This window comes from Haematobia irritans, chromosome 1 (genome assembly GCF_050003625.1).
Source record: "Haematobia irritans isolate KBUSLIRL chromosome 1, ASM5000362v1, whole genome shotgun sequence".
NCBI classification, from domain to species: Eukaryota; Metazoa; Arthropoda; class Insecta; order Diptera; family Muscidae; genus Haematobia; species Haematobia irritans.
In genome coordinates, this window is record NC_134397.1 from 73,395,138 (window position 1) to 73,407,707 (window position 12,570).

A 12,570-nucleotide genomic window follows, 5' to 3' on the forward strand; every position below is an offset into this window, starting at 1 on the left:
TTAGGAGATATAGCCAAAAGAAGTTTTTCATATAAAAATTTCAATTTTTGTAGGATTTGGATGGATTTTTCGATTTTTTGAGGGTGGTCACGAATTAAAGCCCTTTTCGCTCTAGGACGCTTTGTTTAGGAGATATGGCTAAAAGAAGTTTTTCATATAAAAATTTCAATTTTTTTAGGATTTGGGTGGATTTTTCGATTTTTTGAGGGTGGTTACGAATTATCGTGCTTTTGGCTCTAGGACGCTTAGTTTAGGAGATATGGCCAAAAGAAGTTTTTCATATAAACATTTCAATTGTTTTAGGATTTGTTTGGATTTTTCGATTTTTCGGGGGTGGTCACGAATTATCGTCCTTTTAGCTCTAGGACGCTTAGTTTAGGAGATATGACCAAAAGAAGTTTTTCATATAAAAATTTGAATTTTTTTAGGATTTGGGTGGATTTTTCGATTTTTTGAGGGTGGTCACGAATTAAAGCCCTTTTCGCTCTAGGACGCTTAGTTTAGGAGATATGGCCAAAAGAAGTTTTTCATATAAAAATTTCAATTTTTGTAGGATTTGGGTGGATTTTTCGATTTTTTGAGGGTGGTCACGAATTATCGTCCTTTTCGCTCTAGGACGCTTAGTTTAGGAGATATGACCAAAAGAAGTTTTTCATATAAAAATTTCAATTTTTTTAGGATTTGGGTGGATTTTTCGATTTTTTGAGGGTGGTCACGAATTATCGTCCTTTTCGCTCTAGGACGCTTAGTTTAAGAGATATGGCCAAGAGAAGTTTTTCATATAAAAATTTCAATTTTTTTAGGATTTGGGTGGATTTTTCGATTTGTTGAGGGTGATCACGAATTATCGTCCTTTTCGCTCTAGGACGCTTAGTTTAGGAGATATGGCCAAAAGAAGTTTTTCATATAAAAATTTCAATTTTTTTAGGATTTGGGTGGATTTTTCGATTTTTTGAGGGTGGTCACGAATTATCGTCCTTTTCGCTCTAGGACGCTTAGTTTAAGAGATATGGCCAAGAGAAGTTTTTCATATAAAAATTTCAATTGTTTTAGGATTTGGGTGGATTTTTCGATTTTTTGAGGGTGGTCACGAATTATCGTTCTTTTAGCTCTAGGACGCTTAGTTTAGGAGATATGACCAAAAGAAGTTTTTCATATAAAAATTTGAATTTGTTTAGGATTTGGGTGGATTTTTCGATTTTTTGAGGGTGGTCACGAATTAAAGCCCTTTTCGCTCTAGGACGCTTAGTTTAGGAGATATGGCCAAAAGAAGTTTTTCATATAAAAATTTCAATTTTTGTAGGATTTGGGTGGATTTTTTGATTTTTTGAGGGTGGTCACGAATTATCGTCCTTTTCGCTCTAAGACGCTTAGTTTAGGAGATATGGCCAAGAGAAGTTTTTCATATAAAAATTTCAATTTTTTTAAGATTTGGGTGGATTTTTCGATTTTTTTAGGGGTGGTCACGGATTATCGTCCTTTTCGCTCTAGGACGCTTAGTTTAGGAGATATGGCCAAAAGAAGTTTTCATATAAAAATTTCAATTTTTTTAGGATTTGGGTGGATTTTTCGATTTTTTCGAATCATCGTCCTTTTCGCTCTAGGACGCTTAGTTTAGGAGATATGGCCAAAAGAAGTTTTTCATATAAAAATTTCAATTTTTTTAGGATTTGGGTGGATTTTTCGATTTTTCGGGGGTGGTCACGAATTATCGTCCTTTTAGATCTAGGACGCTTAGTTTAGGAGATATGACCAAAAGAAGTTTTTCATATAAAAATTTGAATTTTTTTAGGATTTGGGTGGATTTTTCGATTTTTTGAGGGTGGTTACGAATTATCGTGCTTTTCGCTCTAGGACGCTTAGTTTAGGAAATATGGCCAAAAGAAGTTTTTCATATAAAAATTTGAATTTTTTTAGGATTTGGGTGGATTTTTCGATTTTTTGAGGGTGGTCACGAATTATCGTCCTTTTAGCTCTAGGACGCTTAGTTTAGGAGATATGACCAAAAGAAGTTTTTCATATAAAAATTTCAATTTTTTTAGGATTTGGGTGGATTTTTCGATTTTTTGAGGGTGGTCACGAATTATCGTTCTTTTAGCTCTAGGACGCTTAGTTTAGGAGATATGACCAAAAGAAGTTTTTCATATAAAAATTTGAATTTGTTTAGGATTTGGGTGGATTTTTCGATTTTTTTGAGGGTGGTCACGAATTAAAGCCCTTTTCGCTCTAGGACGCTTAGTTTAGGAGATATGGCCAAAAGAAGTTTTTCATATAAAAATTTCAATTTTTGTAGGATTTGGGTGGATTTTTTGATTTTTTGAGGGTGGTCACGAATTATCGTCCTTTTCGCTCTAAGACGCTTAGTTTAGGAGATATGGCCAAGAGAAGTTTTTCATATAAAAATTTCAATTTTTTTAAGATTTGGGTGGATTTTTCGATTTTTTTAGGGGTGGTCACGGATTATCGTCCTTTTCGCTCTAGGACGCTTAGTTTAGGAGATATGGCCAAAAGAAGTTTTCATATAAAAATTTCAATTTTTTTAGGATTTGGGTGGATTTTTCGATTTTTTCGAATCATCGTCCTTTTCGCTCTAGGACGCTTAGTTTAGGAGATATGGCCAAAAGAAGTTTTTCATATAAAAATTTCAATTTTTTTAGGATTTGGGTGGATTTTTCGATTTTTCGGGGGTGGTCACGAATTATCGTCCTTTTAGATCTAGGACGCTTAGTTTAGGAGATATGACCAAAAGAAGTTTTTCATATAAAAATTTGAATTTTTTTAGGATTTGGGTGGATTTTTCGATTTTTTGAGGGTGGTCACGAATTAAAGCCCTTTTCGCTCTAGGACGCTTAGTTTAGGAGATATGACCAAAAGAAGTTTTTCATATAAAAATTTGAATTTTTTTAGGATTTGGGTGGATTTTTCGATTTTTTGAGGGTGGTTACGAATTATCGTGCTTTTCGCTCTAGGACGCTTAGTTTAGGAGATATGGCCAAAAGAAGTTTTTCATATAAAAATTTGAATTTTTTTAGGATTTGGGTGGATTTTTCGATTTTTTGAGGGTGGTCACGAATTATCGTCCTTTTAGCTCTAGGACGCTTAGTTTAGGAGATATGACCAAAAGAAGTTTTTCATATAAAAATTTCAATTTTTTTAGGATTTGGGTGGATTTTTCGATTTTTTCGAATTATCGTCCTTTTCGCTCTAGGACGCTTAGTTTAGGAGATATGGCCAAAAGAAGTTTTTCATATAAAAATTTCAATTTTTTTAGGATTTGGGTGGATTTTTCGATTTTTTTAGGGGTGGTCACGAATTATCGTCCTTTTCGCTCTAGGACGCTTAGTTTAGGAGATATGACAAAAAGAAGTTTTTCATATAAAAATTTCAATTTTTGTAGGATTTGGGTGGATTTTTCGATTTTTCGAGGGTGATCACGAATTATCGTCCTTTTCGCTCTAGGACGCTTAGTTTAGGAGATATGGCCAAAAGAAGTTTTTCATATAAAAATTTCAATTTTTTTAGGATTTGGGTGGATTTTTCGATTTTTTGGGGGTGGTTACGAATTATCGTCCTTTTCGCTCTAGGACGCTTAGTTTAGGAGATATGGCCAAAAGAAGTTTTTCATATAAAAATTTCAATTTTTTTAGGATTTGGGTGGATTTTTCGATTTTTTGAGGGTGGTCACGAATTAAAGCCCTTTTAGCTCTAGGACGCTTAGTTTAGGAGATATGGCCAAAAGAAGTTTTTCATATAAAAATTTCAATTTTTTTAGGATTTGGGTGGATTTTTCGATTTTTTTAGGGTGGTCACGAATTAAAGCCCTTTTCGCTCTAGGACGCTTAGTTTAGGAGATATGGCCAAAAGAAGTTTTTCAAATAAAAATTTCAATTTTTTTACGATTTGGGTGGATTTTTCGATTTTTTGAGGGTGGTCACGAATTATCGTGCTTTTGGCTCTAGGACGCTTTGTTTAGGAGATATGGCTAAAAGAAGTTTTTCATATAAAAATTTCAATTGTTTTAGGATTTGGGTGGATTTTTCGATTTTTTGAGGGTGGTTACGAATTATCGTGCTTTTGGCTCTAGGACGCTTAGTTTAGGAGATATGGCCAAAAGAAGTTTTTCATATAAACATTTCAATTGTTTTAGGATTTGGGTGGATTTTTCGATTTTTCGGGGGTGGTCACGAATTATCGTCCTTTTAGCTCTAGGACGCTTAGTTTAGGAGATATGACCAAAAGAAGTTTTTCATATAAAAATTTGAATTTTTTTAGGATTTGGGTGGATTTTTCGATTTTTTGAGGGTGGTCACGAATTAAAGCCCTTTTCGCTCTAGGACGCTTAGTTTAGGAGATATGGCCAAAAGAAGTTTTTCATATAAAAATTTCAATTTTTGTAGGATTTGGATGGATTTTTCGATTTTTTGAGGGTGGTCACGAATTAAAGCCCTTTTCGCTCTAGGACGCTTTGTTTAGGAGATATGGCTAAAAGAAGTTTTTCATATAAAAATTTCAATTTTTTTAGGATTTGGGTGGATTTTTCGATTTTTTGAGGGTGGTTACGAATTATCGTGCTTTTGGCTCTAGGACGCTTAGTTTAGGAGATATGGCCAAAAGAAGTTTTTCATATAAACATTTCAATTGTTTTAGGATTTGTTTGGATTTTTCGATTTTTCGGGGGTGGTCACGAATTATCGTCCTTTTAGCTCTAGGACGCTTAGTTTAGGAGATATGACCAAAAGAAGTTTTTCATATAAAAATTTGAATTTTTTTAGGATTTGGGTGGATTTTTCGATTTTTTGAGGGTGGTCACGAATTAAAGCCCTTTTCGCTCTAGGACGCTTAGTTTAGGAGATATGGCCAAAAGAAGTTTTTCATATAAAAATTTCAATTTTTGTAGGATTTGGGTGGATTTTTCGATTTTTTGAGGGTGGTCACGAATTATCGTCCTTTTCGCTCTAGGACGCTTAGTTTAGGAGATATGACCAAAAGAAGTTTTTCATATAAAAATTTCAATTTTTTTAGGATTTGGGTGGATTTTTCGATTTTTTGAGGGTGGTCACGAATTATCGTCCTTTTCGCTCTAGGACGCTTAGTTTAAGAGATATGACAAAAAGAAGTTTTTCATATAAAAATTTCAATTTTTGTAGGATTTGGGTGGATTTTTCGATTTTTTGAGGGTGGTCACGAATTATCGTCCTTTTCGCTCTAGGACGCTTAGTTTAAGAGATATGGCCAAGAGAAGTTTTTCATATAAAAATTTCAATTGTTTTAGGATTTGGGTGGATTTTTCGATTTTTTGAGGGTGGTCACGAATTATCGTTCTTTTAGCTCTAGGACGCTTAGTTTAGGAGATATGACCAAAAGAAGTTTTTCATATAAAAATTTGAATTTGTTTAGGATTTGGGTGGATTTTTCGATTTTTTGAGGGTGGTCACGAATTAAAGCCCTTTTCGCTCTAGGACGCTTAGTTTAGGAGATATGGCCAAAAGAAGTTTTTCATATAAAAATTTCGATTTTTGTTGGATTTGGGTGGATTTTTCGATTTTTTGAGGGTGGTCACGAATTATCGTCCTTTTCGCTCTAGGACGCTTAGTTTAGGAGATATGGCCAAAAGAAGTTTTTCATATAAAAATTTCAATTTTTTTAGGATTTGGGTGGATTTTTCGATTTTTTTAGGGGTGGTCACGAATTATCGTCCTTTTCGCTCTAGGACGCTTAGTTTAGGAGATATGACAAAAAGAAGTTTTTCATATAAAAATTTCAATTTTTTTAGGATTTGGGTGGATTTTTCGATTTTTTCGAATTATCGTCCTTTTCGCTCTAGGACGCTTAGTTTAGGAGATATGGCCAAAAGAAGTTTTTCATATAAAAATTTCAATTTTTTTAGGATTTGGGTGGATTTTTCGATTTTTCGGGGGTGGTCACGAATTATCGTCCTTTTAGCTCTAGGACGCTTAGTTTAGGAGATATGACCAAAAGAAGTTTTTCATATAAAAATTTGAATTTTTTTAGGATTTGGGTGGATTTTTCGATTTTTTGGGGGTGGTTACGAATTATCGTCCTTTTCGCTCTAGGACGCTTAGTTTAGGAGATATGGCCAAAAGAAGTTTTTCATATAAAAATTTCAATTTTTTTAGGATTTGGGTGGATTTTTCGATTTTTTGAGGGTGGTCACGAATTAAAGCCCTTTTCGCTCTAGGACGCTTAGTTTAGGAGATATGGCCAAAAGAAGTTTTTCATATAAAAATTTCAATTTTTTTAGGATTTGGGTGGATTTTTCGATTTTTTTAGGGGTGGTCACGAATTATCGTCCTTTTCGCTCTAGGACGCTTAGTTTAGGAGATATGGCCAAAAGAAGTTTTTCATATAAAAATTTCATTTTTTTTAGGATTTGGGTGGATTTTTCGATTTTTTGAGGGTGGTCACGAATTAAAGCCCTTTTCGCTCTAGGACGCTTTGTTTAGGAGATATGGCTAAAGGAAGTTTTTCATATAAAAATTTCAATTTTTTTAGGATTTGGGTGGATTTTTCGATTTTTTGAGGGTGGTTAAGAATTATCGTGCTTTTCGCTCTAGGACGCTTAGTTTAGGAGATATGGCCAAAAGAAGTTTTTCATATGAACATTTCAATTTTTTTAGGATTTGGGTGGATTTTTCGATTTTTCGGGGGTGGTCACGAATTATCGTCCTTTTAGCTCTAGGACGCTTAGTTTAGGAGATATGACCAAAAGAAGTTTTTCATATAAAAATTTGAATTTTTTTAGGATTTGGGTGGATTTTTCGATTTTTTGAGGGTGGTCACGAATTAAAGCCCTTTTCGCTCTAGGACGCTTAGTTTAGGAGATATGGCCAAAAGAAGTTTTTCATATAAAAATTTCAATTTTTGTAGGATTTGGGTGGATTTTTCGATTTTTTGAGGGTGGTCACGAATTATCGTCCTTTTCGCTCTAGGACGCTTAGTTTAGGAGATATGACCAAAAGAAGTTTTTCATATAAAAATTTCAATTTTTTTAGGATTTGGGTGGATTTTTCGATTTTTTGAGGGTGGTCACGAATTATCGTCCTTTTCGCTCTAGGACGCTTAGTTTAGGAGATATGGCCAAAAGAAGTTTTTCATATAAAAATTTCAATTTTTTTAGGATTTGGGTGGATTTTTCGATTTTTTGAGGGTGGTCACGAATTATCGTCCTTTTAGCTCTAGGACGCTTAGTTTAGGAGATATGACCAAAAGAAGTTTTTCATATAAAAATTTGAATTTTTTTAGGATTTGGGTGGATTTTTCGATTTTTTGAGGGTGGTCACGAATTAAAGCCCTTTTCGCTCTAGGACGCTTAGTTTAGGAGATATGGCCAAAAGAAGTTTTTCATATAAAAATTTCAATTTTTGTAGGATTTGGGTTGATTTTTCGATTTTTTGAGGGTGGTCACGAATTATCGTCCTTTTCGCTCTAGGACGCTTAGTTTAGGAGATATGGCCAAAAGAAGTTTTTCATATAAAAATTTCAATTTTTTAGGATTTGGGTGGATTTTACGATTTTTTTAGGGGTGGTCACGAATTATCGTCCTTTTCGCTCTAGGACGCTTAGTTTAGGAGATATGACAAAAAGAAGTTTTTCATATAAAAATTTTAATTTTTTTTTGGATTTGGGTGGATTTTTCGATTTTTTCGAATTATCGTCCTTTTCGCTCTAGGACGCTTAGTTTAGGAGATATGGCCAAAAGAAGTTTTTCATATAAAAATTTCAATTTTTTTAGGATTTGGGTGGATTTTTCGATTTTTCGGGGGTGGTCACGAATTATCGTCCTTTTAGCTCTAGGACGCTTAGTTTAGGAGATATGACCAAAAGAAGTTTTTCATATAAAAATTTGATTTTTTTTAGGATTTGGGTGGATTTTTCGATTTTTTGAGGGTGGTCACGAATTAAAGCCCTTTTCGCTCTAGGACGCTTAGTTTAGGAGATATGGCCAAAAGAAGTTTTTCATATAAAAATTTCAGTTTTTGTAGGATTTGGGTGGATTTTTCGATTTTTTGAGGGTGGTCACGAATTATCGTCCTTTTCGCTCTAGGACGCTTAGTTTAGGAGATATGGCCAAAAGAAGTTTTTCATATAAAAATTTCAATTTTTTTAGGATTTGGGTGGATTTTTCGATTTTTTTAGGGGTGGTCACGAATTATCGTCCTTTTCGCTCTAGGACGCTTAGTTTAGGAGAATGACAAAAAGAAGTTTTTCATATAAAAATTTCAATTTTTTTAGGATTTGGGTGGATTTTTCGATTTTTTGAGGGTGATCACGAATTATCGTCCTTTTCGCTCTAGGACGCTTAGTTTAGGAGATATGGCCAAAAGAAGTTTTTCATATAAAAATTTCAATTTTTTTAGGATTTGGGTGGATTTTTCGATTTTTTCGAATTATCGTCCTTTTCGCTCTAGGACGCTTAGTTTAGGAGATATGGCCAAAAGAAGTTTTTCATATAAAAATTTCAATTTTTTTAGGATTTGGGTGGATTTTTCGATTTTTCGGGGGTGGTCACGAATTATCGTCCTTTTAGCTCTAGGACGCTTAGTTTAGGAGATATGACCAAAAGAAGTTTTTCATATAAAAATTTGAATTTTTTTAGGATTTGGGTGGATTTTTCGATTTTTTGAGGGTGGTCACGAATTAAAGCCCTTTTCGCTCTAGGACGCTTAGTTTAGGAGATATGGCCAAAAGAAGTTTTTCATATAAAAATTTCAATTTTTGTAGGATTTGGGTGGATTTTTCGATTTTTCGAGGGTGGTCACGAATTATCGTCCTTTTCGCTCTAGGACGCTTAGTTTAGGAGATATGACAAAAAGAAGTTTTTCATATAAAAATTTCAATTTTTTTAGGATTTGGGTGGATTTTTCGATTTTTTGAGGGTGGTCACGAATTAAAGCCCTTTTCGCTCTAGGACGCTTAGTTTAGGAGATATGGCCAAAAGAAGTTTTTCATATAAAAATTTCAATTTTTTTAGGATTTGGGTGGATTTTTCGATTTTTCGGGGGTGGTGACGAATTATCGTCCTTTTAGCTCTAGGACGCTTAGTTTAGGAGATATGACCAAAAGAAGTTTTTCATATAAAAATTTCAATTTTTTTAGGATTTGGGTGGATTTTTCGATTTTTTGAGGGTGATCACGAATTATCGTCCTTTTCGCTCTAGGACGCTTAGTTTAGGAGATATGGCCAAAAGAAGTTTTTCATATAAAAATTTCAATTTTTTTAGGATTTGGGTGGATTTTTCGATTTTTTGAGGGTGATCACGAATTATCGTCCTTTTCGCTCTAGGACGCTTAGTTTAGGAGATATGGCCAAAAGAAGTTTTTCATATAAAAATTTCAATTTTTTTAGGATTTGGGTGGATTTTTCGATTTTTCGGGGGTGGTGACGAATTATCGTCCTTTTAGCTCTAGGACGCTTAGTTTAGGAGATATGACCAAAAGAAGTTTTTCATATAAAAATTTGAATTTTTTTAGGATTTGGGTGGATTTTTCGATTTTTTGAGGGTGGTCACGAATTAAAGCCCTTTTCGCTCTAGGACGCTTAGTTTAGGAGATATGGCCAAAAGAAGTGTTTCATATAAAAATTTCAATTTTTGTAGGATTTGGGTGGATTTTTCGATTTTTTGAGGGTGGTCACGAATTATCGTGCTTTTCGCTCTAGGACGCTTAGTTTAGGAGATATGGCCAAAAGAAGTTTTTCATATAAAAATTTCAATTTTTTTAGGATTTGGGTGGATTTTTCGATTTTTTTAGGGGTGGTCACGAATTATCGTCCTTTTCGCTCTAGGACGCTTAGTTTAGGAGATATGACAAAAAGAAGTTTTTCATATAAAAATTTCAATTTTTTTAGGATTTGGGTGGATTTTTCGATTTTTTGAGGGTGATCACGAATTATCGTCCTTTTCGCTCTAGGACGCTTAGTTTAGGAGATATGGCCAAAAGAAGTTTTTCATATAAAAATTTCAATTTTTTTAGGATTTGGGTGGATTTTTCGATTTTTTGGGGGTGGTTACGAATTATCGTCCTTTTCGCTCTAGGACGCTTAGTTTAGGAGATATGGCCAAAAGAAGTTTTTCATATAAAAATTTCAATTTTTTTAGGATTTGGGTGGATTTTTCGATTTTTTGAGGGTGGTCACGAATTAAAGCCCTTTTCGCTCTAGGACGCTTAGTTTAGGAAGTTTTTCATATAAAAATTTCAATTTTTTTAGGATTTGGGTGGATTTTTCGATTTTTTGAGGGTGGTCACGAATTAAAGCCCTTTTCGCTCTAGGACGCTTAGTTTAGGAGATATGGCCAAAAGAAGTTTTTCAAATAAAAATTTCAATTTTTTTAGGATTTGGGTGGATTTTTCGATTTTTTGAGGGTGGTCACGAATTAAAGCCCTTTTCGCTCTAGGACGCTTTGTTTAGGAGATATGACCAAAAGAAGTTTTTCATATAAAAATTTCAATTTTTTTAGGATTTGGGTGGATTTTTCGATTTTTTGAGGGTGGTTACGAATTATCGTGCTTTTCGCTCTAGGACGCTTAGTTTAGGAGATATGGCCAAAAGAAGTTTTCATATAAAAATTTCAATTTTTGTAGGATTTGGGTGGATTTTTCGATTTTTTGAGGGTGGTCACGAATTATCGTCCTTTTCGCTCTAGGACGCTTAGTTTAGGAGATATGACCAAAAGAAGTTTTTCATATAAAAATTTCATTTTTTTTAGGATTTGGGTGGATTTTTCGATTTTTTGAGGGTGGTCACGAATTATCGTCCTTTTAGCTCTAGGACGCTTTGTTTAGGAGATATGACAAAAAGAAGTTTTTCATATAAAAATTTTAATTTTTTTTTGGATTTGGGTGGATTTTTCGATTTTTTCGAATTATCGTCCTTTTCGCTCTAGGACGCTTAGTTTAGGAGATATGGCCAAAAGAAGTTTTTCATATAAAAATTTCAATTTTTTTAGGATTTGGGTGGATTTTTCGATTTTTCGGGGGTGGTCACGAATTATCGTCCTTTTAGCTCTAGGACGCTTAGTTTAGGAGATATGACCAAAAGAAGTTTTTCATATAAAAATTTGATTTTTTTTAGGATTTGGGTGGATTTTTCGATTTTTTGAGGGTGGTCACGAATTAAAGCCCTTTTCGCTCTAGGACGCTTAGTTTAGGAGATATGGCCAAAAGAAGTTTTTCATATAAAAATTTCAGTTTTTGTAGGATTTGGGTGGATTTTTCGATTTTTTGAGGGTGGTCACGAATTATCGTCCTTTTCGCTCTAGGACGCTTAGTTTAGGAGATATGGCCAAAAGAAGTTTTTCATATAAAAATTTCAATTTTTTTAGGATTTGGGTGGATTTTTCGATTTTTTTAGGGGTGGTCACGAATTATCGTCCTTTTCGCTCTAGGACGCTTAGTTTAGGAGAATGACAAAAAGAAGTTTTTCATATAAAAATTTCAATTTTTTTAGGATTTGGGTGGATTTTTCGATTTTTTGAGGGTGATCACGAATTATCGTCCTTTTCGCTCTAGGACGCTTAGTTTAGGAGATATGGCCAAAAGAAGTTTTTCATATAAAAATTTCAATTTTTTTAGGATTTGGGTGGATTTTTCGATTTTTTCGAATTATCGTCCTTTTCGCTCTAGGACGCTTAGTTTAGGAGATATGGCCAAAAGAAGTTTTTCATATAAAAATTTCAATTTTTTTAGGATTTGGGTGGATTTTTCGATTTTTCGGGGGTGGTCACGAATTATCGTCCTTTTAGCTCTAGGACGCTTAGTTTAGGAGATATGACCAAAAGAAGTTTTTCATATAAAAATTTGAATTTTTTTAGGATTTGGGTGGATTTTTCGATTTTTTGAGGGTGGTCACGAATTAAAGCCCTTTTCGCTCTAGGACGCTTAGTTTAGGAGATATGGCCAAAAGAAGTTTTTCATATAAAAATTTCAATTTTTGTAGGATTTGGGTGGATTTTTCGATTTTTTGAGGGTGGTCACGAATTATCGTCCTTTTCGCTCTAGGACGCTTAGTTTAGGAGATATGACAAAAAGAAGTTTTTCATATAAAAATTTCAATTTTTTTAGGATTTGGGTGGATTTTTCGATTTTTTGAGGGTGGTCACGAAATAAAGCCCTTTTCGCTCTAGGACGCTTAGTTTAGGAGATATGGCCAAAAGAAGTTTTTCATATAAAAATTTCAATTTTTTTAGGATTTGGGTGGATTTTTCGATTTTTCGGGGGTGGTGACGAATTATCGTCCTTTTAGCTCTAGGACGCTTAGTTTAGGAGATATGACCAAAAGAAGTTTTTCATATAAAAATTTCAATTTTTTTAGGATTTGGGTGGATTTTTCGATTTTTTGAGGGTGATCACGAATTATCGTCCTTTTCGCTCTAGGACGCTTAGTTTAGGAGATATGGCCAAAAGAAGTTTTTCATATAAAAATTTCAATTTTTTTAGGATTTGGGTGGATTTTTCGATTTTTTGAGGGTGATCACGAATTATCGTCCTTTTCGCTCTAGGACGCTTAGTTTAGGAGATATGGCCAAAAGAAGTTTTTCATATAAAAATTTC